Here is a 27,222-nt window from a genome sequence, read left to right as displayed (position 1 = left end):
GCCATTTCTTCAGAAGATGTATTCTCCCATCTACTAAATTAGCCTTGTTCCCTGGACCCATTCCAACTCTTCCTTAGGGAATGCACCAAATTACAAACCTCTTGAAAGATTTAGAGGTCCAGCAGGGCTGCACGTGGTGCAGTAATTGGGGAAGTTGGCTTTCAAGGATATGGCTGGGCAGGTTAAAGTCAGTAAAGTTCAGCCCATGGAAAGATGAGAGGATTGAGGCTTAACAGTTTGAATGCAGTATGACCTAAAGGGGTTAGTAGTGTCTATTCAAATCCTAAATCTAGTGCTAGCTTTTATGTATCTTCGTGCACTTTAATATTAAGTGTTTCAGACCCTCAGCTGGTGTCAGTAGCTGGGGAAGTAGCTGGGAAGCCCATGGAGTAATTTCAATTTGCTGTAAGTGGTGTGCAGCCAGAGGGAGATACCTGAGGAGATACCTGATACAAAGCTGATGTGAAGGAGGACAGAGCATGGTCCCTGTCCTGGAGCCCCAGGGAAGGCAGGGAGGACAAAGCAGCTCTCATGGGTGCTTGATTCCCATCCTGCCTGGAGCCAGGGCCAGGAGACTGCCAACACTGCCAGACTGTGTCCTCCAGAACTGGGAGAGAGAGGCCAGAGCTGGAGCACCAGTTCCCCCACCTCTTCTCCCCCCAGACAGGGGTCTCTGCTCCCCAACAGTCTTGGCCAGCAGCAGGGGCTGGACTGCCATCCCGTCCCACCTGGCTGTCATCAAACTGAAGGTCTGCATCTCTGCAGTTAGCACAAAGTGCTTACGTGGGATGCCGAAATGCAAAGAATTCATCACATAAACAAGCTCTAGAAGTCATTTGTCCTGAAAGCAAAAGAAATGTTCTGTTTAACTGCTTAGTGGTTTAGTGACTGCAGCAAGCAGAGTGACAGTTACTATGATGTACTATGATGTGCTGTGTTCTTCTGAATAGCCTCTTAACAATAGCTGTGTGACAACTCATAAATGACATTTGTAATGTTGATAATGTCAGCTTCACTATGCTAATACACCAGTTTCTCTAACACCTAACTTTTTCTGATATCTGGAGAGTGGTATCTGCTTGAGAAGCAGTTCGTTTTTCACAGAAAATGGTGATGCGCTTTCTATGTCACAGGATAGTCCTAACCCTGATAGAAAGAGAAAAAACTTTCAAATAAAAAATAAAGGTAGAAAAATAGAACACAGTATTTGCCTATTATCCCATGTAAATGGGTCTGTAGAACAAAGTTATTTTAAAAAAGCAATACCCAAAATCTTCCAGGGGTGAATCAGGAAGTTCTGAAATTTGGCATTCCAGGGGCTGTGCTGTAGCAGGTGGACTTCTAGGGCCAGCACATTTCTAAATACATTATAAGCAGCAGGACTGTTTCTAAAAACCCATAAGCGCATATTCTACTAGCAATCCCTTTAAAATGTACATTAAATCTAATATTTTCTGTATCAATTTAGACTTCATCTGATGAGGATATACTGAAACTCCTACAATCACTCTTTTCTTCTAGCCTTTATTTTACCTGTGTGTATTTTTTATTCTGTCTCCTTCCTTTATATTAGAGGTTGGATAAAGGAATATAGTGACTGTAGAGCATTTCCTTCCAGAATTCACACTAAAATGCCAATCATTTATCGGTGCTTTCCTGTACTCAGCATCCAGCTAACAGTAAGATTTTTTAAATGTAAAGGTAAAAAGTTCAGGTAATGAAACAAAGACCAATTACTGGGATTGATGTTAAGGAGTTATTATCTTTGCAGTGTATTGAAATATGCACTTTGTTTTTGTCACCCTTCAGCACCAGATCTAGCTTTATTTACTTGTTTTAGATAAACTGGGGGAGAACTCCTGAGATATAAAGCCAAGGCAGAAGCCATCATCAGTTGTTTGTCTGAACAAGAGGACCACAGCTGTTAGACTCTACACATCTCCTGCGAGAAATGGACCTTGTCTGGAAAAGCTTGCAATTTAAGCATGCAAAACAAGAGGTTGGAGGAAAAACAGAGTCAGAAAACTCAAAGCCAGGTAGCAGGTGTGTGGTAAAAGCCATACATGTAGATCCAAATTCTGTTCTTGGTTGTTTTCTAAAAACAGTACCAGCAGAGAAGTGGTAAATGGTGGCAGCAGAAGTAATTATTGCTGTATCTAAAATGTGCTGAAATTCAATTCAAGATTTTCAGTGATTCAAGTGAGTTTTAAACAGGTCTTTAATAAAGTCTGTGAGGCTACTCAGTCCATGGCAAATTCTGGAATACAGCTTAAGAAGCCCTGACTCTGCTACAGCCCATGCTGCTGGTGAATTGGTCTCATTTCCACCGTCTTTACTCAGTGCTTTTACTGCTCTTTCCAACCTAAATGCAGGATTCGAGAGGACAGCACGCTGATTGCATGCTGTATTTATATAAAGCTTTCTCCTTTGATTTTCTAAAACTACATTCTAATTTTTGTTTGTTAGCTTTACGTTTAAATCATCTGCTTTAACAAACAAGAAAACGCATTTGATTAAAAGACTCCCACACCGTACGCCAGGTCTGTTTAAATAACCTTTTTCCCATCTTCTCTGTAATCAGAGGATTTGAATTCTAATGCAACACATTCATGCTAGAACCTGATTATATCCCAGAGCTACAATTCTGAGTGGCACCAGTCCATGCTATCTGACGGTATTTGCCAAAAACATGTCAGGACTCCCCTATAGTTCAAATCACCCCATAAATTCTACCCTTACACAACATGGTGACCTCATAGCCAAGGCATGCCTTAATGATCAAGCAAGTGGAAACGTTCAGTAAATACATTGAATGTTTGACATTGTTATCAGTGGGTGTTCCCTAGGTCTCTTGTGAAACAATCCCGAGATTAAGGCAAGGCCAAGAAGTGTCAGCCAAGTGAAAACCTTAAAAGTTACTCAAGAAATTTAAATAGATAACAGTATTTTTCTACACTGAAATGCAGCAAAATTATTTCTTAGAGAAGTACAGGCAAAACAGCCACGTATTTTTTGAACAGCAAGTAACCTTCATTGCTTTGACTGTTTTTCCTTCATGCCATTTCTAATGACATTATGAAGCTGAAGGAAGTATACCAGCCTGAGGATGAGTTCTGAGAAATTAAGCATTTAGAAGTATACAGAATATTTGTTAAAGTCCATTATGAAAATGATGTTCAACATAGACAAATATTTCAGCCTTTCAGCCTCTGCAAGTCTGACCTTAGAAAAAAATCCCAAGAAATTTGATTCCAAAAAGCAAAGTGCAATGACCCCTCTACAGTGCATGAAGGACTTGGCTACTTCTAAGTAATTTCCATGTCAGCAGAAAGCACTGAAATGCTACAGCAACATAACAAAGGGAGAAAGGAATAAAATCAGAAGGAAACACAGACCTCTTTATTCTTTATATTTCCTTGTCTTCTCCTTTAGAAAGTTTATTGACTTTATGTCTATGTGACATACTACATCAGACCTATGGGGCAGCCTCTCAGGCCCACACTGACAGTGGGGTCTATCCACATGGCTTCAGTGGCCAGAGTAGCACATCAAATGTGAATCACAAAACTTCTTGTCACAACCACCTTTCATTGGTAGTCTTATTAAGAATTAAGCCCTGACCTTGTAACCATTACACACTCCTCATTATGTTCTTGATTAGTTTGATGAAGTGAATGGGACAACTCAAATGCCTTCAGCACATGTAAAGAGAATACACTGGGCGTGAGTTGGGAAACTTCATGTTAATATATCTCATATCAATGCAGAGGCATAAAAGAGACAACAAATGAATAAATAAAAATTCCTTAGCTAAGCTCATCAACAGCCAGAAGTGCAATGCTCTGATAGCCTAACCTGCTGGCTGGCATTCAGTCAATGCATTGTCTGGCTACCTTTGCAGTGAAGTGATTTCCATCAAATAATTCACATTCATAAACTAAAGAACATAGATGGAACACTACAAATGTCAGATTTGCAATGGCCTGAGCTGAAAGGAACTTAATGCCTAGGATTACAGGTACCTGTATGACCCTACAAGCTGGCTATAATCCTGTTCAAGGTGGTGGTAAAAATGATGGATGACAATCACACCTATGTGTGCTACATTACTAAGTAATGAGCTGCACTGTACTACATGTTTTGCCTCCAGGAACATCTACTTTATGTCATTCTTTTTATTCTTCTTTTTGCAGCAGAACATCATAGTCTGATAACCAACATCTAAGGTTTTAGGGGGGCGGTATTTTGCTGAACCTTTATTCTCAATTACTGTGTAAAATGAAATATTTACATCAAAGTAGTTCAGGGATACTACAGACAAGAAAAATCATAATCAAGTCTGAACATTCATTAGCAGAAGTTTCCCATTTCCCCTCTCAGTCGTGGAATTCCAAACCAAGCCATGTCAAGGGGAACATTCACAAGAAGCGATGCATGACAGGAAAAGAAATGGAATACACCTCCAAACACTTGTGTTCTCAGCACTAGTATATCTCTTGTATCCCTTATTTTGTTCCTCCTTCCTTGCCATGTAAAATGCAGGTCAAAGTATCTTTATATCAGAAGCATTATGTGAAAAAAGTCTGTATTAATACAAGATGAAAACTCAACCCCTTTGCTTGTATGCCTCAGGAAGGAACCTGCACATCCAGGTGGAGAGGGAAATCTTCAAGGACTTCCTTAGGAAAAAGGCTGAGCCTGAACTGAGAAATGTGTGGGCTGATATTTGCTCCTCTGCTGAATCCCACAGCACTGAAGAGGCATTATGAGCATCCTGGTGCAGTTCTCTGGCCTAAGGTAGTTTCTTCCTCATCAAGAATAAGGATTATTTTTGTTTCAGTCACAGTTTTTTCAACTTAAGGACTTCACATGGATAGCACCTTACTAGAATAAGTAATGCCAGCTGCTATTTGATAGATTGTGTTGGCTCAGTAATGATTTTTAATGTTGGTAGAAGACTCTATTACAATAAACAGAAAATATGTTTACCCTATTACAGCTAATGCCAAGGGTAAAATCCTCTGTGACTCCTCTGTGCATACACAAACCAGATGCTGACAGGCCCAGCTGCAGGCCCCATTTTACCAGTTTATCCAATTCTTCCTCAGTGAGTAATTGCATCTTGTCTTGTTTCTAATCTAATTTCATCCATTATACAAGATGGATAATTTCCAGGGATGCAGTACAGGGGTGGGAATGTCTGCAAAAAACAAAAACCCTGAAAATCTATTTTCTGATACCTTCAGCCCACAACTCTTCTGCTGCACTTCTTCCATCTGAGTAGGTCTGCATGTGCAAAGAGGAAAATGAGAGGCACAAGACACTGAATATGTATATGTTTATCTACCCCAAATGGTAAAAGCTGATGGATAGCCTGCCATTGGTGATGGCGTGCTAAGACGACTGCCTGTTGTATGAGCCTGTACATTTACTTGAAGTCTTAGCCTGCTCATACCTCTGTTTCTTGCCTCATCTTAGAGGGGAAACTTATTTAGGCAGAAGTCATGTTGTGTGCCTATGTGGCAGCCAAAACTGCAGAGTCCTGGTTCAGAAAGGGTGTCCTATGCCAAAAGGTAACATGAATTAAAATGCCTCTGTGTGTAAACTAAAACGTATTAGGTTACTGTCTACATGAAGTCCAGCAGCAGAAGTCTTCTTTCTGCAGCAATCTTCTCTCCCCAGTTTTGTCCCTGTGATTCCATGTGGGAAAACACGGATATTTTAGCAGTTTCTTACTAAATGTCCTCCATCTCTGTGCCTAGAGGACTCAAAATACATCTGTCAGTGTTGTAGCTGGCCAGTGACTTCATTTGAAGCGAAGCTGTGGGAGTATTTTACTAAGCTAATTCCTTGGAAAAGCAAAGAGTCCTCTTTTCCAAAGGTGTAAATCAGCCTTTTAAACTCACAGCCCAAGGGAACTGCATATGCTATCCATAAAATCAGATTGTTTATGAAATTGGATGTTTGTTTAATTCACTGGTGTTCATGTGCCTTGCTCATCATAAATCTTAATATGTAAATCACCCAAGTATATAGTTTTCAGCATGTTCGGAGTTCACATGAATTTCCATACAGAAGGCATTAAAGAATTCCCTGTTCAGTCATTAACACTGCTTTAAGGGGTATTTACAGTCAGAAATGTGTCTCCTGCTCCCAATCCTCCTCCGGTGGTCTCAAGCCCTGCAAGATGAAGATGGGTTTGGGGTGCTGAGGCTGCACTCCAGCTGCAAACTGAGATGCCAGAATTGGCCCTGTGCCCTCTCCCCACCTGGAAGGGGGCAAAGCCTTAAACCGTGCCCACGCAGTACTTGTTCCTTAAGCCCACACCATGGTTTGGGCCCCTTGGGTGACTCACGTGGGTGTTGAGGTCTCCCCGTGCTGATTTCTGTATCCAGTGGCCAGTGGCTCCAAGAGCATCAGGCAGATAGATGCCCATCTCAGAGCTCCATGGAGGAACATATGGATAAGGAAAAGTTTGAGATCTTGCAGCCGCAGCTAATAGATGGTCTGAACTGTTCTCTGCAACCCCCAAACCCATCTCAGGTACTGAAGCAGACAGCCGAGTGCATTTCTAACACAGAGTTTACAATGCTGGATTAAGTGTTTTAATGCTCTCGGAGCCAGGGCTCCATTGAGCTCATTTATCTCACAGAAGGCAGCAGCAATGATGGAACATAAAAACACACAATGGACGCAAAAGCATACTGGAGTTAATTTAAAAACAAAGCTAAACATCTGCTTCAAGAGCCAGCTTTCTATAGATGGGAGCACTAAACTTTGAAACATTACAGCGTGTTTAACCAGTACCACACCAGCTGTTAGAAATTTTTGGCAATGGTGCAGATATTATCTGGCAGGTTCTTGTGAGCAGCTGACAAGAATGAAGAGTGACAGATATAAGAAACAGAAAATGCCACCATATGGCATGAATATTATGCTAATGTTTCAGGTGTCAAGCAGTAGTTGCTCGTGTTTAATTTGAGTGCACGGAATTTATATGTATTTTAATGATTACACAATTTTATACACAATTACATTTACATTTCCATATTGTTACAACTGTAATTTTGCCATTTAACAGTAATAGACACTGCACTAAATTTGTCCACTTAGCAGCTCAGGCAATGATGTTTTCTTTATGGCTTTAATGCCATAATATTTATTCCTATGTACAGTGCCACTGCCATCAACTGAATACTCCTGCGAGCCAGCCTGCAAGACTTTGCTGGCTTATGCTGGAACATTGGATTTTTTGGTAAATGCCAACAGTTTATGGGTATGTCTCCACCAAAGTCATTGAACTTGCCTTTTTCAAAGGAGGAACCAGCCATATGACATTTTCAAAGGAGGACCCAGCCCTGCCTTGGACCAGGAAGGAAGCCCCATGGCAGGAGGATGGGGGTACAAATTTCAGGCTGTGAGGTTGAGCCCCACGGGTAGCTCAGTTCTGCTAGCTTTCCCTCTGGGGCTTTTTGGGAAGCTGTTTTACAGATGGTGTGCCACATCAGAGCTGTTCATTTCTCCCTGAGAACAGGAAAAAGCAAAGCCTGGCGGCATAACTTTGTGTGTCCTATTTGTTGTGCATCTCAGGCCTGAAGAAGCTCTGATCACCTTCATATCTCTGATGACCACCCAGCATAGTGCCTGCAAGACTTCTCTGCTTCCAAGGCTCTCATCTGTAGTATTTCCCCTTCTCCTCTCCAAGCCCCTGCTTCCTCTCCCTCCAGCAATGTTCTCAGACATTGGGCAGCCCAAACACAAGCAAGCTCTTGACTTCACGAGAGGCCCTAAGATAATGTGTTTGAGACCTTTACCTTGATGTTGAAATATTAAACGTTGGCTGAAGGGTTATAAAAAAAAGTTACTAGCAGGAGAAACATGTTAATGCTGATAATTGTATACTCCATCTGCCTTAGGATATCAGGCTTATATTTGGCAGAAGTTTGGTAATGCAAAAAAATGCACGCTGTAACTTCATAGTGCATCTAAAATGATACCTGGAAATATAACAAGTATCTTATAGATCACTCAATAATGTATTTTTGAATAGTATGTGTAACCTTTTCTAGGAAAGAAGTCAACGAGAAAAATACTGCAGAAGTGGTATATGTGGTGACTTGGCTATGTGGATAGCACAAATGTAACTCAGGAACAGTGGGAAACTGTGAGTGGCAGCAAAGGCTCAAAGAAAGGGAAAGTTAAACCATCCTGAAGCACTGGGATTATCTCTGGCTCACACAGAAAAGACATAGATTTTTTATTTTTATTTTTATTTTTGAGAGAGCAGACTTATCTGATGGTTCATGGTTCTGATGGTTTCACCTGAGAAAATCTCTGACTGTTCCAAGACGAAGTAAATTACCAGCCACCCTGAAGAAAATTTAAATTGTGCTTTAGTTCATCTCAAATATGCAAAATGAAGTGACTTAAAACTTGCTATTGACAGTAAAATCAGCATCCGAAATGTTCTGGGAATGCCCTTTTCATTGAGCACTTCCAATAAGAATTATTAAGGAATTACAAGGAACTGAGAGCTGCAGTGACATCATGAAAATGTGAAGAGCCAGAGAAGAGGAAGAAGGATGGAGATGTTAAAAAGACAATATAACATGGAAAACACTCAGTGACTGGTTTTTCGTTATCAGAAAAGGCTTGTGCTGCTAGTAAATGTCAGTTCATGAGCTAGTTTCAAGGAACCCTCACTCCAAGTGGAGATGGGGAACTCCTAGGTTTTGCAAACACCCCTGCATGTATTTGTGACTCTGCTGATTAACTGAAGAGATAGAAAATGTCTGCTCAGCTCCACCTGCCACATCTGCAGTGTTAATATTAAGCTAAGGGAGGATATATTGGCTTTATCTGAAGTAAGAATTTTCTGTCATAGAAACACTAGAAGACAGCTCAGATATTGCAAAGAAAGCCTGAATATTCACCTAGACATAAAAGTCCTGTCATTTCCTGGTGAATTCCTCATTACAGAGGCTCGCTGAGGGGCGATGGCACCTGGTGTAGCTCAAAGAGTGCCCTAGCTGGTGTGCTTAACATTTCTGTTTTCCTTAGATGTGGTTCACACTTCCAGGTTCTTCAGGAGCAGCATCTTCTACTTCTTTTAGCAGGCCCTGGAGTCTAGCAAGCGTTGGAGAAACTCTTGTCAGCTGTCACATCTCGCTCGGATGCCTCGCTTTACTACCTCCATGTCACCCTAGTATCATCCCTGAGCATCTGCCTGGTCTTGACTGTTTTATGGGCACTCCAGATTAGCAGCTCTCTGAGTAGTTTTATATCCTTGTTTTTCTAAAGTGCATAACCAAATATTTTCATAAGTGCAGTCTGGCTTTTTCTGCTCTGACAACCTTTGGGCCAAGTCTGCATCTTTAGAGTTTTGCACTTTAGAAATTCACCACATTTTCAATGCTGTGTTCAATGTATAATTCAGGTTAACACAGGACTAATGCTAGTCCACGTAGCCAGCTTTTAGGCTAAACTTTGAAAACTGTATATTTATACTCAAAGAAGAGTTCTGGCCACACTACTAAGCTCAATGACAATTTTAAAGGAGGAAAAGCATTGTCCTAACTGTGGCAAGAAGAAACAAGGGTAGTATTTAGCCATAGCCTGAAAAGAGGTCTAAGCCCCATAAACAGGTTTAGGATGCAGCTAATCCATGTTTGACTCTTTGCTTTCAGCTTAGTACATTTCTGGTCTTGCTGTAGCACCAAAGATAGGTTGTTTCCATATATGAGACTCAAATTGTTTTAAAATACCTGTTTTATTTTGCTCTGAAATGGAATGAAGACATCAGCTCTCAGTCAGTTTGGATGTGATAAACAACCGTTCCGCGTCTAGCAATGACTGCCAGGCCAGTGGTAAAAAAAAAAAAAAAAAAAAAAAAAAAAAGGTGAGCAGGAGATGGTGGAGGCTGGTGTGCACACAGGCAGATGGGAGCCAAGGGACAGGAGTGCTGCTGTGCCCTGCCCTGGTACTACAACTGGGTTGCTGTGGGGAACGCATTTCACGTCTCTGGGTTTCTGTTCCTCCTCCCACCTTTTGTTTGTGATCTTTTCAGAGCAGGACTGTCTCTTACTACATGTTTATACAGTGACTAGCATGATGAGGCCCTGATCTTGCTCAAGGCCTCTAGGCATGACTGTAATACAAATGATAAATCATCATCATAAAACAGGACGGCACAGATCCATAACTTCTGTCATAACTCATGGCTGGAGTGTCAGCAGCTTACAGACACATGGTAAGGTCAGGGAGACCATGAAGGGCCAGAAAAAGCGAATCCACACGGAAAACAGGAGATGCTGAATGTCTTCGAAGCGTTTTTAATATCGGTCACTGTTATACCTGTGTCAGTTCACCGCTCATTTCCTTTATTGATGTCACCTCCTGACAGCAGCGATGTGGCAAGGAAAGGAATTGAGCCACATATCATGGCAGGTGTCAGTGGTCATCAGGGTGCAGCCTGCAAGAAAACGTGCACGGATGGTCAGCTCGTGCTTCCCATCCACGGCTTTTGTACTGCACTGACCTACAAACTGTATGGATTACACCCACATTGGAGATGCCTGCGGTGGCAACAGGAGCTTCAGCAAAAGTATTTCTTTGTCCTTTTTTTGTAGCATTTACAAAGGCCTACAGACCCTTATTTGTATCTCATCATTTTTTCCCTGCTGTCCTGTGGAAGAAGGCTGTGTGGGTACCTCGTGCAGGGCATTTCGGCAGCACTAGAGACCTTTTCCCCCTGCCTGTGACTCAGCTTCCATGCATGCAAGGCAGCACTGGCCAGGCTAAATTCCCTGACAGACCAATCCTTGCTCAAATCAGCACCAGTCAACGACATCCTTTGCAGGAGCTGTCATCACACTCTAGGGTTACTCATTTTTTCAGTGTCCCCTAACCTGTAGAGGCAAGGAGTTTGGGAGACCTGGAGCATAACAGGAAAGAGTTCGCTGCAGGAATGTCAGGAGCTGACGGTACAAAACACAGCAGTTATGTCCATTCAAAGCAAGTCAAGTAAGCATACAAATATCTTTAAATCATTATACCTGGCAAGAAGCCATGTGGTGTTTTCAGCCGAAGTGTGATGCTTTGAGAAAAATTTAGCTTCGGTGAGCTGAATGCCAGATGAAAGAGAAACACTAGGGAAGGCTCAGGCTAGGCTACCCCTGTACTTAGTAGAAAAATATTTTGATCTCAGTAACCTGAAGGTTTTGCCCCATCCCTCCCCCCAATAGTTTTGCATTGTCCAGTTAAAAATGACTTGTCTCCTTCCTGAGATTAGAAGTTTCAAAATATATTTGAAATGTTTGAGAAGAAACTCACTCTTTAAAGTCTTCCCTGCTGCAGGTATCTGAAGGCTATCCTGTCTGTCAGCTTGGTTTGATGGCGTACACAACAGGGAATACCATCTTATTTCCATTTATGACTGTCTTGACAGGAGCTTCTTTAGCTTCTCCCATTTCCAGATGACTTCATTATTAGACAGACAATTAAAATAAGAAGCATGTTTTCCAGAATTAATCTTCCTTCTAAAAAATTTAAATTTGGTATTGAGCACTCTAAATGAAAACAGGTTATTATTATATTGCCAAAATCATGAATGCAATTAAAGGTTAGAAATCAGTCACAGATTCAGACCCTGGTGTATCAGGAATAACAGAATAACTCCTCTTTCTCCCACTTTGTGGAGTAAATCTCCATAACTAGGATGAGAATTGGGCCAAGTATCTTTGACTAGTAGAGCTGACAGCATAAATTAGATGAACACTGAGAATAAAACAAGAGAGCAGGAAGGAGAAAAGCAAGAAGGGCTGAGAAGTAACATCAAATAAAGGAGATGTGAAACAGATATGCTCAAACCTGGGTGAGGATGTGGCTTGGGATAAATGAAACAAGCAACAGAGCAAGAGGCAGTTTTCCCTGGAGAGATACATGGCAGTAAAGTGCTTTAAAGAAGAATTTAAATTCAGAGGATATGCCATAGTTGATATGATAACACATATGTTAGGCACAGGGAAACAAAGGCCAGCATAGAAATAGATACAGCGGATGAAAAGCACAAAAATTGTTCAAACATCTGGTAGGCAGGACAAAAATTAGAAGTTTTGAGAATGTGCTGGAACCAGACATGAGAAAGCCAGACAATTCCTTGAAGGTGAAGGGCTGGTTAGTCTTCCTAAAGGAAGTAATTCAGGTAATTTGGACTGACCATCAGTGTGATGTAGGTTGTCTACTGGTATGTTTAAAGGTAGATGCAATGCCACTAAAACATTGCTTAAACTTTTTTGTCCTTCATTTTAACATTGGTATGATAGTGCAGCAGCCCACAAGGCAACAGCAGGAGACCTGTCTCTAGACTGACTATATTATACCTTGTTTTATGAAGGCCAAATCCTGGTAATGTTAAACCACCAACACTCCTGGCATCCCATCCTCATTGCAGTATTCAAACACCCTCTGAACTACCTCATTTAAAGTGATACAAAGCAAAGCTCTTCACATCTTGGTTTATGAAGGTCAACTAGTCATCCTCTCCCACCCTCTCCACAGGCACTGAACATGATCTGATGCTTGTTTGTGAAAGTGGACTTTTGTTTCTACTTTCCTTCTACTTTCTAGTTCTTCTACATGTTGTCATCTCATCTCCCCAGCCCTCAGTGCATGTAACTTTGGAGTAAAGAGGGGCTTTCAAGCTATCCGAATGCCAGTGCAGTCATTGTACTGCAAGGAAAAGTCCTCCTAACATAGAAAATCTTCCCTAAGGGTAAGGTTACACACTCCTTGCTCTCATTACCATCATCTCCAGAAAGATTAGGAGACATCTGCTGAACCAATGTAATAGCCTTGACCTTCACTTGCCCTTTGCCTTTCCCACTGTGGAGACCCACCCCAATGTCTCATTAACAACATAAAAATAAAAACATCATTTTGTTTTCTCACCTCCAGCCAGCTGTGGAACCTTCCCCACATGCCGTAAGTGAAACCTCTTTTCCCTGGAGACCTAGTGCTTGGGAAACCCACTAAATGCTCTTGGTTTGCAGTCTGTGAAAAGCAGCAGTTTCCCTTATCTTCTCTGCCTCTTGGCCAGCTTAATCTGGGATCAGCAACAGTGGGAGATGATACAGGCTGAACTCACGGCAAAGGAATGCTGTGGACAGAACAGCAGTGGCAGAGGAACAAACCAGATACTAGGTTATTTCAATCCTCAGCTGTGTAATTTGGTATTTTAAATGAGGATGAGCATTGGTTACCTTCTCTGCTCTGAGTTCCAGTGTTTGTGTTTCTTTATTGCACTGGTTCAAGCCTTGGGCTCATCAAAGCTATTCCTTGGCTGTTTCAGCTGTGCAAGTCCTTGACAATGACTCAGTCCTAGAGATGTTAGCCAAAATCATAGCTAAGAGGAGCTGGCCTCCTTGGCTAATTTGGCCAGAGACAGCTCACATGCAAAAAGGTAGAGATGTGGGATTTACTTATGGGTGCAGCTCTACCAGGAGAATTGGAAACGTGGCCTCTTAACATTTTTGCATGCTTTCTAAGCCTTGCCAAACCTCTGAGGGCTTTCCTGTTGCAGTTATGTCCTCATAATGTCCTTTACACATGCCAGGAGTAGTACCTGGAAGAAGGACACAGAGCTGTCCAGAGCATGGGGAATAACGTTTTCCTGACTCACAGTCACATTTCTGAGGCTCCATCCAACAGACAACTTTGTGGAGAAAGAGGGAGAGGGACTGGGAATAAAGTACTCTCATTTACATCAGAGCTACATCCACCACTGACAGGCATGGCCTTATTTACATCATTTTGTGGTCAGTTTGGACATTCACCATCATGATTGTTGGGCAGATCATATGGCGGTGTTTGGCTCTGCACTGTACTTGGAGGCACAACACCAGGAATTAGCTCCCCGTCCTTGCTCCTGTTGAGGTTGGGCAGAGTTCCCATTAGCTGCTGCACTCACCAGGACATGACCTTAAATGCACAACTTTTTAAACATTTTGGAGGAACACAGATTGCTGACATAGACTTTGAGGTAATCTAAATCTCAGATGAGGAGCAAAATACTGTGAAACCAGCTTCAAAGAAAGATTTAATTTGGCTGTATGTGTAATCTGGGGATTGACTGAAAGAAGAAAACTTTCGGTGGCTAATTTCTACAGGGTCTGAAATATAACAGGTTATTAAACACACAGCCCAACAGCTGCAGAATCTGACAGAGATATTGTTCTCCCTGAGCATTTGGTAATAGAGTACTTCAGATGATTAAATAGCTAATAAAGTCAGAGTCTTTGCTAAGTAGATGGATACCAGCAATATTGCAAAGGTAATTATAGATTTCTATCAAGAAATTCTCGACTCAAAATATTTATTCTCAGACTGAGGCTAATATGCTGGTCTCAGTTAAAGAGAAAATATTTTAGCCACTATTAAAAGGTTTCCAATTTGCTCTACTGTAGTGGTTTTCAATTACAACCAGTTTCAAGGTATACATTTTCAGATTGAATATTCCTTTTTTCAAGGTAAATTCTCGGCTGCTGTCACATGAAACTATTTCTCCCATTAATCATGATCTTACGACTTTTTTTTTTTGGCAGCATGGGGACTTGCATCTTTAGGCTGTTTAGACTGCACCTTGCTCCTTCACAGGCATGAGTCAGTTGTGGTATCTATGACTCCTTAGAGTTGCAGAGCAGTAAGAAAGGGTGAAAGAAACAGAAAACAGTGTTAGGGCAAAAAATCCTGCAAAAGAGTCCTGAATGCATACAATTATTCATTTACCTCTGTTGCTATTTCAGCCTGTCTTTTTTTCTGCTGATCTTTTAGATCCTTTACTCCTTCCCTGTGAGGGCCATTAGAAAACCAGGATAATTTTTTTAATAACTTGCATACACAGCTATGTTAGCTAATTCACAGACTGCAGCAAAAAAAGAGAAAAAAATCTTTGCATGGCTAAATTATCCCATTATCACAGACAAGCATGCAGCAGAGCCTGTATTTACACTGAAGCTAGTTTGTTTCTACCTGTAATTATTTTTGCCTGGTTTATAGAAGTGTAATAGATGCTTATTTCCATTTAGCTGAGCCAACACAAATCATATAGCAATGCCCATGTCTGCTTTGTTCTGTGTTCTTTGATGCCATTTTGTGTCTGCTTTACCTACCCCATCTCCTGCCTCAACATACTTTCTCCTCTTTAAGTCCTCTGTTAAGGACTTTCTTTTGCATTCCTGTTGCAAAAACAGTTAAAAAAATAAAAAAATAATAAAAATTAGAGGGCAATGGCTCAAATGCAGAGCAATAAAAGATATTTTAAATATATATGAAGAAAATATGTTATCGCATTTCTCTCATACATTTGGGTAGTACTGCATTTCTCACACCATGGCCAAGAGAGGATTGCTGGCGCTCTGTATCATGCTGTTTGGATGTAAAAATAGTCATACCATGATCAAGACTGCCTTATTCACAGGATGATCAGGCTCACAAGCTGTCTGTAAATACATGATGTAAATGGGATCACTGCACTGCAAGATGGGGCTTTGCACAGCGGATGCAAGCATGGAGTGCATTACAAATGAATGAAGGCTGCAGAGCCTATGGCACACCTGTGCAAGCAAATGTCTCTCTCTCTCTCTATCTATCTATATATTTATTTTTCCCTTATTACCAACTATGAGAAGAGTTCCAAGCTGCTCAACGTTTGCTTAGGTTTTCAAGATGCTTACACTTTATCCTGCAGTTGGACCTAGGGTTTTGGTTTGGTTCCATTTCTAGTGAAATCTGAGTGTAATATTTTAACCTTTATTTATGGCACTGACCATCAGCTAGCTGAATCTTTTGTTTCTACTGTCAATGACAATAAGAAATTGGTGACAAAAATGACTATTGTGGTTGTAACTGCAGTGTTATTTATAAACAGCTAGATGCAGAAAAAATGCAATTTAAATTTCATTGTGAGCAATATTCAGGCCTAGAGCTCCCTAATGCACAATTCATAGCAGCTTAAATTGTAGTCATTACTCTCATACTGCAATACTGTTTGTCATGATAAAGGGAAATTACTTTTCTGTCAATTACTCCAAGAAGATTAGTTAATTTACATTTGCAAAGGGTATGGAGCAGCATCACAATTCCATGGAGATGCTTCTCGGAAGCATTTGGCAATTTAGGGTTTTGGGGAAAAAGTAAATGCAGCTCAACTTCAAAATTAAAAAAAAAAGGGGGGGGGGGGACAGCATGTACGTCCCAAGGTCTTTATACCCACATGAAGAGTGGCAAGGCGGAGTAAATATATTGGTTACAGACTGTCAGCTTAAGTGTTGCAGAAAATTCTCTTGAGGACCTGGAAGAAGCATGTTCCTCCTTGCTTCTGCGCTGGGCAGCCAAACTGGCAGCATTAGTAATCTTTGTTCCTCACCATATTTGAGTTGTGCATGTAAATAATCTATATAAAACATTCTACCATTTGGGATCCAATTCTCTGCCTTCTGCTAGCATATAGATGTTTGTTTAATCCACGTGGGGATGTAGACATAGCAAGAGCCGAAAACGCGTGTGGAGGAATGTTATTTTTACTTCCTTAATTACAAATTCTGGGTGATTATTAGCATGCCTGGCTTAGATACCCACCACCTGAGGCATCGCAGGCCTCATTCTAGCTGCGTAATTTGAGGTGTTGAAGTTTGGCACCTGAGTTCCTCGGAGGGGAGATGGAGTAACCGATTGCAGCAGTGCCTGAGAGACAACACGGAGCTCTTCTGCTGTCCCTGAGAAGCAGCTTCATGAAGGAGTGACAGGGAATCCCCCGGGAACCCCAGCTGAGACGGGGCACCCCTCTGCTTGCAGCTGGGCTGTGCCCTCCTGGCTTCTTGCTAAAACCAGGGGAGGAAGCCGTGGCTCTGCTACCTGTGGCCTGCTCAACGTCTTCCCAGCCGAGAGGTTTTCACTTCCCTTGAGGGCAACTGTGGAAAGACTTTTGGAAAACATGTTGATCAAGCGAGGTCTCAGACTTAGCACAGAGAGTGGGCAGGGTGAAAACCTGCCTCTGCCCTGCAGCAAGGCAGGTTTGCTTAAAGCACCTATACTCCGAGGTCACGGTTATGTTTTGTGAGCAGAACAAGTGCTGTGGAGTACAGATGTACTGTGTAGGTGTAGTGCCACTGCCTGCGTGCAGCTGGCACAGCAGAGCTTAACCTCTAGCAATTAAAATGATGAAATACCAACAGCACAGGCATCCTGAACACTGATGCATGAGTTCAGGCATGTCAGACTATGCTGATATCCCGATCGTATATTGGCATTGCAGTTCTCATGGCACTTTGTAATGTTTTAAATCTAATCCCCTGCCAAATTCCATCAAATATAGTCACAGTCTTCCCTCCCAGCATTACTCTCTTGAAACAACAAGGGACTAAGCATCCTTATCTTTCTTGCCAAGCCAGAGCCCTGCGCAGTTGCTGTTGCTGTGCATCAGTGCAGAGTGTTTCAGAAGCAGGAATTACACAGGAAGGAGTTCTCAGAAGACTTTACAAAGAGTTTGAGGGCACCTTAATTACAAGTTATCTCTGCTCCCGTTAGGTTTAGTGGATTTGCAACACTGCTCAACCCAAAACTGGACTCCTTGCTCCAGCTACTCTTAAAAACTTCACAGACTGCTTAACAATCACAGATGTTTGTGTTTCCTTTAATTATTATTTTAGCTGCTTGGATTTTCTTTTGAGATGTACGTTCTTGGTTAACATACAAGCTAGAAACATAATTTGCAAAACAGGTAAATCCTTGTTTGTTTTCAGAAATCAGCATTTTAATTAAGTGGATCTAAATTCTGCTAGTATTAACAATAGGAACTAAGATGTAAAGTTCAGTGTAAGGATATAATAATATGAAGGTATAAAGATAAATATCAAGGTATAAAGATATAGATTGGAATCTTTAAAGTTTCACCTAAATGATGACAGACAATATGCAAAACATTTTCAAGACCTTTTTCTTTGGCCATACTCTGAAATATTAGAGCCAGTCTTACTTGTTTGCTCACAGTTTGGATCTTAAAATGTCCCTTGTTTATAATAAACTTAATTCTTCTGTTTTTGTCACAGCAATAATATGTCAGGGAAAAGGCTCTTCGCTCATAGTGGGACAAGCATACCTTAAACCACAACAGTTCCTGGCTCTATATGATACGAAAAATGTTGAAAAAGGTAGGCTTCTGTGATGGCCAGAAGTACCATTCACAGTGCTGTAATTTCAGGATGTAATGAAGTGGCATTTAAACAGCTCGGTTTTAAATGATGTTGAAAGATCCAGTTGTGGTTGTGAAGGTTTTAGGATCAACTGTGTTTGGGATCTGTCTAATTTTTCTGGTTTCTTCCTATGGATACAGCAGGAGAGCTCATGGTGTGGGTTGCTCAGCAGTACACCTCCCTCTTTCTCTGCACATCCCCCTTACAACTGTGTGACCTTTGGTACATGAATACACCTTTTTTACAGAGAGCCCACAACCAGCAGTTTAATGAAGGTAATTTAATTTGTCTTCAAAACAATGCATTATGCATTAATTAAAGTAACTTAATTTGTCTTCAAAACAGAGTATTATTCATTCTCCCTAAGGCACAAAACACACAGCACAAAGGGTAAAAAACAACATCAGAAGTACATGACTCTTACTCATACCCTCATCTTTTTCCTTGCCAGATTTTGTACTTTTTCATTTTCACCTTCAAGAAGCGTTTGTGTAGTATTAGCAAAGCTGTTTTTTCAGTGCTTTCCCTTGCCTTGTAACTCCCTTCCTCTCACACACAGCCTCTGAACAGCTTCTCTCAGGTGACACAAAGGCCCCAAATTCACAAAGATTTCATGAGATTATAGTGCTACTTCTCAGGCCTGGAAAAACAGAGATATTACCTGTGCTGTAGCCAACGAGTTATCTCTTATGTCCACAAACCTTCTTAAATTTGAGGACTCTTATACGTGCTAAGCCATTGCTTCTCTTCTTCTGCTTGATTCCTTTCATAACCCTCAGTGACTCAACCGCATGACAAATATCCCCATTTCACAGATGTATATGTGGAAGCAGGATATTCATTTTAAAACTAAAAATATCAGGTAGATTTTTCTAGTTCTCTACTGAATCTGCTTATTCTAAAATAATAGCCTGTGATACATTCTTGTCATCAGCACCAGATGCAACAGCATGATAAATCTTTATAAAAGATTAGATTTTCTAAAACTTGAAAGATCTGATGAGCTGCACACATCATATGAATATTTAGTGTTACAGGTAAACTCTGTGCCCATACAGAGAGAATTTACTAAGTTATTTTGGACTAATGGAGTGCAGTTGTGGAGAACACATCCCCATAGCACAAAAATATCTGAGTAATGATAAAAACTACTTCAAAAGAAACTACTTTAACTACAGTTCAGCTGAGCCTTAGCTTCATATAATCCCCACTTAGATAGTGGTAGATATGAACACACTTAATTCCAGTAACTTGTTAAGTGGCAAAGAAGAATGGGCAGAGCCATCCCGCTGGCTTAGTTGGTGTTTTATTCTTGGTGATGCTGAATGTTCAGAGACTTGAGTGTCCCTGGAAATCCACACGGCAGATAGCATTTGCAATGAACTCCTTAAAATCTGAACATACCATATTTGTTTCTCATTCAGAGTGACCAGTAAAGCAACCTCACACCAGATCCTGGAGATCCTTTTGTAGCTCTGGCATTTCCAGATGGCAGAGATGAGCTGTTGTTGGTGCACATATCACAGAATTTAGTTCTTTAGCCGCAGCCATAGAAGTAAAAACCAGCAATTTCTGTCCAGCAATAGAGGTATGAGCTAACTTTCCCATCTGAAACTAGGCCAATTTATTCCTTTGGGATGAATTTCATGAGATAGGACAGAATCTACAGATAGCCACACAAAACATCCCCTCTCTTTAGGGCAGCAACTTCACAATATCCTAGCATGCAGAATAGGGAAATCAAAGCCGTCATAAGGAAGCCCCACCTATAGTACAAAATATTCTCATTAGTCTCTCCAGGACAAAGACCTGGGAGTTATTTTGCTGTGTAGGTGGCCATGGGAACAGTGTGGTTATCATCACAAAACAGAAGAGGAAGCAGAGCTTTCTCTAGGAATTGGGAAGCAGCTTCTAGGACATCCCAGAATATCACAGAAAGCAGCACTTTCACAGCCAGAAACAAACCTTCCCAAAACAACATCACCAGTAAAGAACAGCATAAACCTAGAATTATTGTGAAAAAAAATGAAAATCTTTCTGAGCAGGAGGAAAGAAAATAGAGTAACACATGCAATTTATAGCTTGAGGCATATGTCAAAGGCTTAGACAACATATGACAACAAGTAGCTGGATTTAGCACCTTTCTGCAAAACTGTGTTTGAGGAGACATAACAAGCAATGCTGGTGGAACAGAGCTGAGATTATGCTGTTTAATCTTTTCTTCTGGAAGAAGCTCCAGGTGAAAGCACAACTGGAAGCTGGCAGCACCACAGCAGCCCTGCTAGCAACATTCATAATTGCAGCATCTCGTTGTTTACCTCCTCGCCTAGCCTGGCAGGGGTGCCAGCTGCATACGTGGAGCCACATTCCAACTCCAGTCACACTGGAATGAATCCAGGGTCATGTCATGCACTACAATGAAGTTATTCTTTATTCACACTTTTCCAGCTAAGAATCTTACCCATTTTATGTAGGTAGCAATATCTAATAGAGAATTGACTGTCAAATTGAGGGAACAAGAAACAGACTATGTCACATGAAGAGGAAACATTTTATGTTACAAGGATTACAGAGGCCCTTCAGTTTAAGGACTTTATCAGTGTTTCAAAGACAGGCCACTGGAAAACATTTATACAGGTGTTCTGCTGCAAAGACATTTTTTTTTTAACCCTATTTTGCTATTTCAGAAAATGGAAAGAAAACTGACACAAGTTTGATTTTAACATTCTTGAAAGAAAAATACTGCAGTTTGTTCAACAGAGAACACTGATTCTTTATGCATTTATGAGCGTTTTGGGTTAAGACTTCTTCCATTTAGGATTTCCTCTACATCAAGGAAGTAGGCCTCCCTGACTGAAATACTCGAGACTCAAGATTTTCTGTGTGAGTGTATTTTTATGTTAATACCAAATTCAGCTTTGGGAAAAACATTCTGTTTTTGTCTATTGGAAAAATCTGGGATGTTCCAGCTGTAGTGACCAAGAAAAGGTAGGGGAAAGGAATGAAAATAAATGAAATTTATCATCACTGTATTTCAAATAAGTTCAAATACACTCCAGCCATGGCTCGATGATAGCATAAATCTGCCTTTAGAGATTCCAGTGCTGTAACAAAACCTCTGCAACCAATGATGTAAGAGTACCACAATGGTATAGATTTACTCTAGCAGTTCATTTGTTAAAAAAATACTGACATTTACTTTGTACTTGGCGATGGATTGAATTGCCTCCTTGCCAGTTGTATAAAGTTGGTATATATCCCATGTTATGTGCTCTGACTAATTCATCAGAAATGCAGTCATATGCACACACCTCATCTGGATGCTGTTTGTGTTGCTGCATGGTCTGGAGGCGCCCAGATGCGGACTAATGGTGGTGGAAGCACCAGGGATGGAATTTCTGCCATACCTCCTTAGCAATAGCACGACACTGATTTTTCCTTTCATATCAGCTTTCGATTTCACCTGGATCTGCCAGAATATAAGAGTATAAACTGATGCAATGTAATTGCCAAGGCACAGAAACACTGAAGTTGCTTGCTTTTTAAGGAAAATATAGTTTATATAGGGAAGAGTGTTGGACCGGTTTGGGTAGCTAGACAGTCGCGGAACAACCTTGTCTGGATTTGAAACTACTTTTCTAAAAAGCACACATCTCAGGTTTTACTAACATGCAAGTGAATTGAGAGAAGTTCCAAAATACAGCTCTTTGCACTCAAGAATGTGTATAAACAGCACGGGATCACAGAGGGTATTGGACAGTTCCCACAGGAAACTGAAAATATCACAAATCTGGGGTCACAAACTGCATGCTCAGGTTTGGACTCTTGAACTGGATGCCAGCCCTTACAGCTCTCCCAAGGAAAACTATTTCACTATTTGTATTTAAACACATGAAAAAGGGCAGGTTATTTATGTTTCAGCTACAGGAATGAGCCTCCTGTGCACTAGCAAGTGCTGTCTATCCTTTTGTTGAAATTATTTCTATAAAATCTGTGTCCCAGTGGACAATATTCTCTTAAACTAATTTCCTGCAATCATCATTAATTGGCCAGTTTGCTAACACCTGGCACCACCAGCTTTTCCATCTAGCAAGCACAGTGCCACACAATGGTAACAGCAGGTTTTAACCTAATCCCTCTCCATACACAAGCAAACACCGAATGACGCTCGTGACAAAGAGACACAGACCAGCCTGACATTTGCTGATAACTCCCAGGAGATTCTCCACCAGCACAACTAGTCCTGCTCAAACACATTTTCCAGTGGCATAGATAATTTGAAACCATTTCCAGCTAGACTAATTGCATGCACGGAAAAGAGCATCCTCCTCAGTGCACGTTTATTAGTCCAGCCGCAAAGGCAGCTTGCACTTGGTGAAGTTTTCCAAAGCAGTAATTATTTCATCTTAGGAGAATTTGCAACAGCTCACTCAATAATGAAAAGTTATTATGCAGATATATATACTTCATGCAAAGTTTCAAACCAAAAAAGAAAAAAAAAAAAAAAAGTAGTTGTTTAAAACTGATGTTTAAATTCCACTCACAGTTTTGAAGTCTAAGCATAAAACTTCTTACTTTGCAGTTGTAGCTCCAAGCTGTCTGGAAAGATAATGCAGTCCATCAGATATCCTGGTTTTGTTTTCTTGCATAAAAATATAATCTGTCATAGGCACAGGAGCTGACTTCAAGGACCAGCCCCTTCTGCTGAGCACACCAATCGGGAGACCTTGGGAGCACATGTGGAAAGCTGCTGCCCTGCGCGCCTGTCACAGGCAGCATATGCTCCGGGTGACCGAGGTGCCACGTTAACGCTGGTGTCAGTGAAACAAAGCGCTCGGGGGGCTGCCCAGCTCCGCAGACCCACAGCAGGAGGAGAAATGGAGGGCTGAGGGGAGGAGGGAGACCTTCCTCGCCAGAGGAAAGGCAGAGCCTTTCCCTGACCACGTCGGTGCTGTTGCTCCTGCAATATCAGACTTCTCCCTTTCCTATCGGCCTTGGTAGTGTTTTAATAAAAGTGGTTTTCACTTTTTTCCCCCTCTTTTTCCACCATATTAATTGCTTTACTTTTTCCTCTTAGTTACCTTTCTCAACCCACTTATGGCTTTTTATTCCAAGCCTCAACCCTCAAAAGCCATGCAGGTGAAAAAATCTTGGGCACAGCACAGCCTCTCCTCCTAACATGCCAGGGCCAGCAGTGCCCCTGCACTCCAAGGGCCTGCCTTTTGGGGCTTTTCCTCCCTTTTCCCTGAAAGCTTGGGCTCTCCCCTGCCTCACCGCTGGCTTTCTGTGCGCTCCCTGCTCCTCTCTGTCTCCACACGCAGCTTCCCCGCTTTGCTGCACGCAGCTTTGCTTTATGCCTGTTAGTTAGTGAGAGAGGTCATGTTTTTCTTGTATATTCTTAACCTGATGACTTTTAAATTCAAACTACTTAGAAACCCTGTTTGGAGACACACACCCACAGCCTTCTGACTAGCTGAGTGCTTAGCCCTCCTCATAACAAGGGTTTAAAAGAATGCGTGCACATTAATACGCCTTGAAAGCGTAGCAGTAATGCAGCACACTAAGTCACAGATCAGACCATACATACGTGAATGGGATGAACTAACACCTGTAGATTTGGTTTCATTTCTGGAAGCTTATATACAAGTCACAACGTGCTCCGAAGGGAAAGCAGTCGACACACCAGGGCTAAAGCTGTGCCTCTTCCCCCTGTAGTACGAGGCCTGGAGGCCGTGCCACCTCTGCTCCCATGCTGACCTCAGTGGTCTCTGTATTAATTCACCCGAGTGGCTTTATTTGATAAAATAGTCCTGTTTTCACTGACTTGAAGCAGCTTAAAGAATGGGCTGGCTGTAATTAGAAATGTTAGCTCTCATCTGTGAATAACTTGCTGTTTTAATTACATTAATTTTGTTCCTAAATTCTAGCTTAGCAGATTAGTAACTCACCAAAGAATTATTTTACAATGCTTTTCTCATGGCGGGTATAACAATGCTGATTAAAAATTTCAACGAAGTGCCTTCTTCCACCCCCAGAACCCACCAGTTTCTCAGAGGAAAAATTCCTGCAGAAATGAATTTCTGTCAGTACCAGCACGTCCCCGCCGAGCTCTGGGAGGCATTTCCCATTCCGAGATGCTGCGGCCAGCGGGCCCAGAGCAGGAAACAGCCCTCAGTCAGTCAGCCAGAGCCGAGGACCCTAGCAGAGTAATTTCTTTTATCGGCTGCTGGTGGGGTGGGGAGGAGCATGTCCGATGTCTTTGGGGTGGGTAAGGCCTTTTCCAGATCTGCAACAAGGAGCAGGCTTGTTCTACGTTCCCAGCTGGGGACGCCTCCGTTAAACACCCAGCCCAGCCAGCTGCTGCGAGCTATGCATGTGTATGTTAATGGCTGGGATTTAACCAGCCACGAAGCTGCAGCAATTTGAGATGTACAGCCCTGCTGTCTCCCTCTCCTTATTTCCTTGCAGGCATGGTGTGGCTCCCCTCAGGATGTGTGTGCCATCTATTAACTCCCAGGCCAACTGCATCTCACTGGCAACAGTTTTCCCCCACCTCCCAGTATATATATATATTTTTTCCTCTCAGTCCTGATTATGCTGGCTGTGTTGTACTGAATTCCTGTCCTTGGTATTTACAGCCTGCAAATATTTGTAGACTTATCACGTCGTCTGTGAGCCACTGCTTAGCCAAGCTGTATGTATTTTTTCCCTCATTAATCAGTTCCTCCAGCCCCTCTATTTTTGCTGCTCTTTCCTGTAGAGTTTGCAGGTTTTCCTTGTTTTTAAGAGACAGCAGAGGGTAGTTTAATTTTATTTTCTTCTTTTAATAAGGGCAACTGTTGACTGAAATTAAAAGCATATTAAAGAGAGTTTAAGGCAAATTTGTATTTGAGCTGTCCAACTCTAAACTTCATACTTCTTTCCTTTTATTGGTTACATTTGTTTGGATGACTAGAGTTCTACTGAAACCCAAATATCACAAACTTTTGCGTTCTCTTTTGTCAAGCACACTAATATCCCAGTCTTGAACAAACCCACTGACTCACATCAGGCCACCCAGACATGTAGGTAACTGTGTGTCCAAATAGTTGTCTGGACTCAGGACCAGGCCTTCAGTGGTGCTTAGGAATCCAAGTCGCACCATTGCTGGGGAGGTAGAGTGTCTGCAGACAAAATAACCAAGCCCAGGAGGAGCTTCGGCCCTGTTTTGGCCCTGCTTTGGCCCTGACCAGTCCCAGGGGACAATTCAGGAGCCAGCTGCTGGGTCAGTGGTCAGAAGGTTGGTACCTGAGAACCGTCTCTCTCTGCCTGTATCTCCCCAGCGTTACCCTGTGGCCAAAGTGCAAACAGGCTCCTGAGTAAAGAGATGTGTGTTGCAATATTCCGTGATTACTACACACTGCTCTCCAACCTTTGCCACCAGACGCTGAGTGGTTGCCTATGGCACAAATAGCACTTTACTCTCTTAAACATCCCACTGGAATCTCACTGTACTTACTAAGGCTTAGTGGGAGCTGAAGGAGGGGAAAAAAAATCCCCAGACAGTTTAAATAAGGTTTGATTATTCATGGGAGCAGCAGAGGAATGTTAAAACTCTCCTGGGTTTGTCGGGAGCCTCTGGCGTTGCCCCAGACTGTTTTCCAACTCCCCCGTTGCTTCGATGCCCCTAAATCCAGACCGTAACTTCAGATAAGTGAAATTCCTGCATAGATGATGAAGAATAAGGGGACAGCTACATCTGGTGTATTTTGAGTAATCGGTGGGGTTTGGCTTATACCAGATCCTGGGAAAAAGGATAAACTTTGCACCTTCTGTACGGCACTCTCCGTCAGAGGCTATTCCCTTTGGGCCCTAGTCTGTCACTGCAACATGGGATGGAAAGAACAAGGCCTGTAATCTTATCCCAGGGCTTATATTAGGACTTTTTTTTTTATATATTTTTTGTATTTTATTCACATGAAATACAGCATGCTGTAATGGTGCCACAAATGTCACTTCTGCTGCAACATTTCCATTAAGGCTATTTTACCATTCAAAGGCAAACTAAAGCAACTTTAACAAACTCAAGATAACGGCAATGATATAAGTGCTTTAACAATGACACCTAGTTGTCTTTCCAGTAATTTGTAGGGTCTTGTGGTTTAGGCCTGTTTTATGGTCCTTGTAATTTAATGAAATGTGTGGCATGCTTTCAGTGGTTTTTCCAGCTCTTGAAATAACTGATAGACAAAGTGCATCATTTAAAAACCTCATAGCAAGGATTTTTAAAGAATACCTGAATTGAATTCGATCACATTGCTCTAGAATTATTTCCATTAGACTGTGAATAAGGACAAAACAAATTTCTATCTAAAATTCTTAATAACTCATACCAAGAAAAGACATGCTTTCTGACCAGTCTGTTGAACAGTTAATATATTGTATAATGATACTAGCATCATAAATGTTTTTTATTATTTTTCTAGATGTTTTCAGTTAGTGACTAGAAGAATCACACAGCTCAGAAACTAATTCTAAAAAACAAGCATAATTAACTGCTGAGCTCCATTTCTGTCCCCCACCCCCAAAACTAAGGTCGAAGTCCTGGTTTAAAAGATTTTCATCTTTGCAGTAAGGTTAGCAGATCTAGCCCCATAAAAATAGTACTTAGAGAAGGAATCCAAATAATCTAGACTGAACTTAAGAGGGCAACTGGTTCTATAAATCAGGTCCCCCAGCTCCGCTCAACAATCCAGCACTTGTAAATGTGATAGTGCCGTCCACTTTCCATTAATATGCAGCTATCAGTTGGTGAGTCACACTATAAAGCATTTAACAACTGTTCTCATAAATACCATACACCATCTGTTAACTGAATCAAAAGGCTACATGCCAATTTTACTTTTGGATTGAAAGGTCTGTTTTAAAATTACTCCAGCAGTCTCAGGGCGTACAGATATTGTGAAAAATGAGCATAGAGACATGTCATTCCACT

General features: G+C 41.5%; 1 protein-coding gene across 5 annotated transcripts in view; it reads right to left on the bottom strand.

Annotated features, from left to right (window-relative positions):
* Positions 1-24,326, bottom strand: part of STARD13 (StAR related lipid transfer domain containing 13) — a 291,823-nt gene extending 267,497 nt beyond the window's left edge. Inside the window, exons 1-2 of one of the 5 annotated variants that reach the window (XM_032189232.1) lie at positions 24,291-24,326; positions 22,793-22,847 (exon numbers count right to left, since the gene is read on the bottom strand). The gene's annotated coding sequence lies outside the window, so the exon portion shown is untranslated. The other 4 variants (XM_032189250.1, XM_032189241.1, XM_032189259.1 and 1 more) reach the window with 4 other exon arrangements.
* Between the last annotated feature and the right edge of the window lie 2,896 nt (positions 24,327-27,222).

The sequence above is a fragment of the Aythya fuligula genome, chromosome 1, assembly GCF_009819795.1.
Source record: "Aythya fuligula isolate bAytFul2 chromosome 1, bAytFul2.pri, whole genome shotgun sequence".
Lineage (NCBI taxonomy): Eukaryota > Metazoa > Chordata > Aves > Anseriformes > Anatidae > Aythya > Aythya fuligula.
Note: the sequence above shows the minus strand (reverse complement) of the source record. Positions and strands in the feature narration are given on the sequence as shown.